This window comes from Pelodiscus sinensis, chromosome 3, assembly GCF_049634645.1.
Source record: "Pelodiscus sinensis isolate JC-2024 chromosome 3, ASM4963464v1, whole genome shotgun sequence".
In the NCBI taxonomy this organism is placed as follows: Eukaryota; Metazoa; Chordata; order Testudines; family Trionychidae; genus Pelodiscus; species Pelodiscus sinensis.
Window position 1 is genome coordinate 104268703 of NC_134713.1, and position 7217 is coordinate 104275919.

The following is a 7217-nucleotide window of genomic DNA, read 5'->3' on the forward strand; positions in this document are numbered from 1 at the left end:
ATTGAGCATGAGGGTAATGAAATGTTGTTATCCTTATTGTATGAATAAAGGGTAATATAACTTTACTTAGCCTGTCCTGATTGAGAGGAGATGACCCTAAACTGAACCTCACTTCCTAAACAGGGGTTGTCAAATCCCTGTGAAGGAGAGAGAGATAGGGTTTGGGTGTGGGGGCAGCTGTTCCTGCTTGGTGGTATGGAGTCTGTCCAAAGAGTCCTAGATACCATTTGACCTTCCCCTCTTCAGTGTTTCAAGACAGAGCACATTAGTTTAGATTGAGAGTCCTTGTTTAGGTTCAGTGCTCACTAGAGCTGACTCATGGATAAGCAGATCTCAGAGCTATGTGTAATCCATGGTGTATAGACCATGGTGAAATGAAAGACAACCCCGAGGTTGTGTTGGCTGTGAGCTTCTCTGTTAACCACTGAAATCACTGAAGACCTGGAATTAAGTGGTGGCACCTCAGAACACGGTCTAGCAGATGTGGCAGCCAAGGTCCTAGAGGACAGCACATGAGCAGAAATGCAGCAGCAGCACATGTCTGGAAGATGCAGAGAAAAGCAGCAGAGGCAGTGGCAAGCAGCTAGTCACAGAAGCTCCCAGCAATATCAGAGACATTCTTTGAGTTTCTCCCTACCCTTTATCTTGGATGCGAGATGAACTGTGAACATACGGAGGTATGAACTCTGGATTTTTGCTACCCAAGGACATCCAACTGTGACTGGGGTGCAGGAGAGGGAAAGGGAAGTAATGTGTTAAAGGTGAAGTCATTTGTCAGACAATGGAAGGAAGGGACACTTCCCAGTGCATTGTGGGGTCAGGTTTGTTTATAGTCACATACTTTTGAATGTGGTTGTGGCATTTTCCCAAACTAATGCTTGATTCCCTTTAATTAAAAATTCTCTTTTTATATACTCAGACTCCAGCTTGCAAGTGGGGAAATATTGCTTCATACAGGCACTGGGTTAGGGCTGGAGCTGGCTCTGTTTTATATTGTAAGAGGAACCTTTAAAGACTGTCAACTCCACCATGCAAAAGACTTACATAAAGTAGCAGTAGGGTTGGGGGAAGCTACAGGTTGAATCTCTCTGGTCTGGCACCCCCAGGACCAGACTGATCCTAGATGAGGGATTTTGCTGGACCAAAGGAAGTCATTTCTGGCCCCCAGCCACTGGCCCCTGTGGCCCAGCCACTGGCCTCTCAGCCAGCTCCCCACCTCTTGCTGTCCCAGCTGTTCTGCTGACCTGCTGGGCAGCCATCACTGCTGTGACTCCTCTAGACACAGTGTGTATACTTGAGTGCTGAACAGCCACATGCACCAGTGCTCCCTGGGCAGCCACATAGCCTTGCTGCCACGTGCTGGGTGGCCCCACCATCAGTTCCCTGTGTGCCCTGCTGGCCCCACACAGATCCATACTGCTGGCCCTCCACTGGGACTCTCTGCTCCTGCAACATCCATGTCAGACCATGGATGTTGCCAGACCAGAGAATCCCGGATAAGAGAGTTTCAACCTGTATATACTGGCATCCAGTGAAACCAAAAGTATAAACCCCTAAATACCTTTAAGGATCTGGGCCCAAGCTGTGAATGTGGTTAACCTGTGTGGCATACACTAAGACCTGATTTGAGGATGAGCTGACCCCACTCCTACATGTGTCAAATCCCATTGACTTTAGTGGGAGTTATTGATGCTCCACACCTCTCAGGACTAAAGCTAAATCTAATAAACAATAATGCAAAAGGCAGAATGATAGAGAAGGTTTAAGAATGTGTGCTGGTACTAAGAGGTTTGTGAATGCTTAGAGCTGCCTTAGAGCAGCAATGTCCCTGGCTTGCATTGATTGTGCTATTAAATTATAGAAGCAATTGTTACAATTTGTGATATATAGGTCCAAATTCTGGACTGATTAAAATGGTTGAGTAAGTCATATATCAGCATTTGCTTTTACCCCTGGGTAATGTTTGTCAATGTCCTCAAGATAGTTTATATCACAGATGGGCAACCTGAGGCCTGCAGGCTACATGTGGTCAATTGGGGCTCCACCTATGACTCACTGGGATGCTAGAGCCCGCACTTCCTACACTCTTCTTTCTCCCAACATTTGCATAGCCCCAAGATCCTGCTGATTCATGCTCTGTCCCTGCTTCTTCCATGTCTTCCCAGAGCTGAAAGGCTGCAAATCAGCTGTTCACAGCTGTTCAAGCTCTGGCAGGGAGTGGGAGGAGCAGGACAGAGCATAAATCAGTGGATTTGTGGGGCTCCATAAATACTGGGAGGGAGGAGGAGGAGAAAGTAAGTGTGGGGTGCCAGTGTTCCCGTGCAAGAGAGGTGTGTGGGGGAGGGAAGCAGACAGTGGGTCATGGGCTACAGGTGGACTCCAGTGGCCAGTGGGCTGGTGTGGCTGGCTCACTGTCCTTGGGTGCTCATCACCAGTTTATCCCTTAAAAAAGGCTAGTATGGAGGCTTCCCGAATGTTTGTTTCAAGCTAAACATGTTTGCTAAGCTGAGTCCTAGGTTTGTTCTGTTAAACAAACAAACCCCCTTTGCTGCATGCATATGCATGAATGGTTCAGTGGCTTCTGTGTACATGAGTCTGAATGATGAAATGTAAAAACTCTGCCAAGGGGAGGCTGAGGTGGCATAAATTGGCTGCTTCGCCAGTGATGGAGTGATGATGCCTGCAGGCAGGCAGAGTAGCAATAAAATGTGCATTGCTGGCCAGAAATGGACATGGCTAAGCTAGCCTAGGGATGTGCCTATACATAGGCTTTCTAAGCTATGAAAATAATTTGCAAGTAGATATATGGACAAACTGTGAGCCAATGGAGATCCGCTTTTGCCTGCTGCAAGAGGAAGATAATTCTAGTTGTGAGTAGAGCTTTAGTGAGAAAGAGAAAAGGGGTGTAAGTTGGGATATTACCTACCTGTATATTGATTCTGTTCATTATATGTAGCCTACTACCTCTGAGCACATCACCATCTGTAACCTATTTTTCACCCCAACACAGCTGGGAGGTAAGTAATACAGTTGTTCTAATTTTATAGAGGAGAACCTAGGCAGAGACTTAATGACTTGCCCAAAGTCACACAGGAAGCCTGTGGAAGAGCAGGGAATTCACTTGGTCTCGTGAGTCCCAGGTTAACCACTCTGCCTCCCTTTTTCTAAGTATATTTTTAGTGTCTTTGGCATTCTGTACATACAATTTTCAACTTTTTTTATTAGGGGAGTAATTTTATACCAGTATAGTTAAATCAATACAACCCTAACTGTGAATGCAGTTACATTTGTATAAAGAGGCTTATACCTTTTCTAAACCAACATATTTGTAATGCTACAAAAACTAGGGCTATGTCTAGACTACACTCTCTTACGCAAGAAAATATGCAAATGAGGTGAAGGGGAGCATATCACCGTGCCTCATTTGCATACTTAATGAGCCGCAATTTTTGTGTAAGGGGCTTTTGCACAAAAAGGAGCTGTCTACACTGTTCCTTTTTGCGCAAAAAACCCCTCTTGCCCAAGAGCCATTCTGCCGCTTTTTTTCAGGCAGAATGACTCTTACAGAAGAGGGGGGTTTTGCACAAAAAGGAGCTGTGTAGGTGGTGCCTTTTTACGCAAAAGCCCCTTCTGCAAAAATGGCGGCTCATTAAGTATACAAATGAGGAACCGTGATATTCACCACTTTGCCTCATTTGCTTATTTTATTGTGCAAGAGAGTGCAGTCTAGACGTAGCCTAAGTGTAGATAAGCCTTTGGTATACAAGCACGGCTCACTAAAATATACAGACTGTTTCTTTGGTATACAGAAAGTGCACTATAAATTTGTCTGGCATTTTGGAAAGAATTTACTCCATAAAGTCACAAACATCCAATGGCAGAATCAGAATCTATACATGTACAAGTCTGCTAAAATATACAGGAGCTGTGCACAAGTGCCCATAAGTGAAATCTGGCCACTGGGTAGATTTGATCAGTTTTAGACTCTCTTTCACGCATGCACATACACCCCTCTCCCTGTAGCTCATATACTCTCACTTTCATTTTCAGTGTGTTACACCAAATAATATTTAGAGCAAACTGTTTTGCTATTGCCTGTTTCACACCTACGTTATACAGGTCCTTCTCCAGAGGTTTCAAAATTCACCACTTAGTGTTAAGTTAACCTTTGCTGACTAGAAGTTAGAACGACATCTTCCCTTTTGTTTACTGAATGTTCTCCTGAGCACATTTGGATACCTGGATGCCTTTTTGATGCTCTGCCAGCCTTCCCAGCATGTACTCTGTTGTCATTGGTCAACTATTAGTGTAATATAAGCAATCCTGTGCTGAACTAAGAACCCTTTGCTATGTAAGCTTGTTTTCCCTTATACCAAAAATATATACCTTTCTTTTTTGTCAGTACTGAGATGGGCCCAAACTGCACAGTTCTATTCTAGTCTTCACTAAAGTTCAGCAGTGTTCTGAGTCAGACCCTGCCATTTGGTTCTGCCTTTTATTAACATGGGAGCCAGCTGGAAAGTCTAGATGCAATTTTCCTGAATCATAGAATCACAGAACTGGAAGGAACCTCAAGAGGCCATCAAGTCCAGTCCCCAGCCCCCACGGAAGGACTGTGCATCTTCTAAATCATCCCTGATAGATGTCTGTCCAACCTGCTCTTAAATATCTTGAGTGATGGAGTTTCCACAACATCCCTATGCAATTTATTCCACTGTTTATCCACCCTGACAGGAAGTTTTTCCTAATGTCCAACCTAAACTTCCCTTGCTACAGTTTAAGCCCATGCTTCTTGTCCTGTCATCAGAGACCAAGAAGAACAATTTTTCTCCCTCATCCTTGTAACACCCTTTTAGATATTTGAAAACAGCTATCCTGTCTCTCTGAAGACTTAGGACTTTTCAGGTCTGAGACTTGGATCTGTGTGAATATTGTCACTTGACTCTTTCAGACAATGTGAGTAAAGCTAAGTCAGGATTTTTTCTACACTTGTTTGTGTACAGGTATCAGTCAGAAACAAAGGGTTTCACTGCTGTTTACCATAGTCTGTAAAGACGGAGCTGTTGATTTCTAAGGCCAGACTTTATTCATTTGTGCTTGTGGAACACTCTATAGTATCTGTATCAAAACTGGAAATGAAGACCAGTTCCAGGGTGTTTATAATGCTTGAAACAGTACAGTGAATGAGAGATTCTAGAATCCCTTTTGGAATATACACATAGGCACCTTGTACAGTCAGGATCCATCTATGAAGCTATTGTAGCTGCAAAAATAAAACAACTCTCTCCTCCCTCTCACCCTCAATAGTACTAGTGGACAAGAGCCCATTGGACTAAAGCCTGCTTTTCTATGCCTTTTCCCCGAAGAAAACTTCCATAGTCTGTTCTTCAGTCAACAAAAATGTCAAGCCATTTGTACCTCCCTTGTTTGTCCAGTTTCCTCCCACACTCTGTATTTTATACCCCTGTTAAAGAAAGGAAGCGTGCAGGAACCTATGATAGTGGCAGGGAATGTGAGGTAGGAGAATTGAGCGTAGTGGACCTAGCTTTATGTAGAGAAAAGCAATTACAGCTAGTAGACCAGGAAAATTCTGTATGTGCCTCTTGCTGTGGAACAGCTTAGGGTGACCTTGCCCTTCCCCTCTACCTCTTCCCCGAACAATCTAATTGCTGACTGGCAAGTAGGCAAGTGAAATGATCAAACAACTTCTAATATGTGCCAAAGAGTAGGCACAGCTGTATGTTTGTCGCTACACTGCTTCCTCTGCAGGAAAAAAAATCATATGCCATTTATTTGGCTCTGACTGGGCTGGTATTTTACATCTTGCTTTACACTCTTTTTTTGATCTTGAGTCTGTTGAGTGCATTTTCATCCACAATAATGAGAGTGCTCCTCGCTGAGGAGCAACAGAAAGCTCAGGAGCCAGAAGGAGAGAACAGTTTGACACAAGTTTAATCATAATGGCAATGTAATAGGGTCTTCAGGGGCCAGCATTTGAAGTGGTTTGGGGATCTCTCACTTCCTATGAAGCGGCAACTTGCACTGTATAATATTCAGAGAGTTTTGAAAAGTTACTGTTTTGCATATTCATTAGCTACTCCACAAACCTACATACTGTGCCAATCAAATTCTGGTGAAAATAGAGGGATCTCCCATTAGCGAGCAGGATGTGGTCCAAAATATGGCCCAGTTTGCCATATTAAAAACATGTTCCCAAAACACAAAAAGAAATGTCTGCAACCTATTTTTGTCTTTTTTTTGCCTGAGTTAAGTGTTTAAATCTTTTTCATTACACCATCCACACAAAAAACATCCGCACAAACTCACAAAATGTAGTAAAAATCAAGGCTCCATATTGCATACATGATGGTTAAATTAACCTCTTTTCACTGTTAGGTGTCACTGAGTCAATGTAAATTCATTTCTGCAATAGAGTCTTCTTTGAGGCTACATCTAGACTATGGGGAGTTTGCAGGATACCCGAGGTATCCCACAAAAACTCCACCACATCCAAGGAATGCGTTTGCTCTTCCGCTTTTTTTTCACGGAAGAGCAAACATGCTCTTTCGGGGAGCCCTGTATACCTCATTTCATGAGGCATCAGGGCTCTGCTGCAAGAGGAGGATTTTTCCGCCATTTGGCCCCATCTACACAGGGCCAAATGGCAGAAAAGCCTCTTCCGCAAAAGCGATTGAAAAAAGCTACGCAAATTGCGCTCTGCAATTTGCATAACTTTTTCCAATAAAGCCCCATAGTCTAGACCTAGCCTGATTTACAAAGTAGGAAATTCTGCTTAAGAAGAATCTGCTTCCAAGTGTTATACCACTGCTAGAGGACCTGTGGAGAAATCTGCACTGATCTCTGGATCCCATTAACTTCTACAATAGAAATTTGTCACGTTAGAAAAATAATGTTCTATTCAGAATTAGGGTATGTCTACACTAGCCCCCTAGTTCGAACTAAGGAGGCTAATGTAGGCATTCGAAGTTGCAAATGAAGCCCGGGATTTAAATATCCTGGGCTTCATTTGCATCTTCCCATCCGGGCGCCATTTTTAAATCTCCTTAGTCCGATCTAACTGCCCGCGGCTACACGGCAGTCAAATGTTAACTCAAACTAAGTCCTTAGTTCGAATTAACTGTTACACCTCATTCCACGAGGATTCAATTCTGCTACTGAACCCAAATGCAGCCTTGCAAGGAACAGATAGCTGAGGA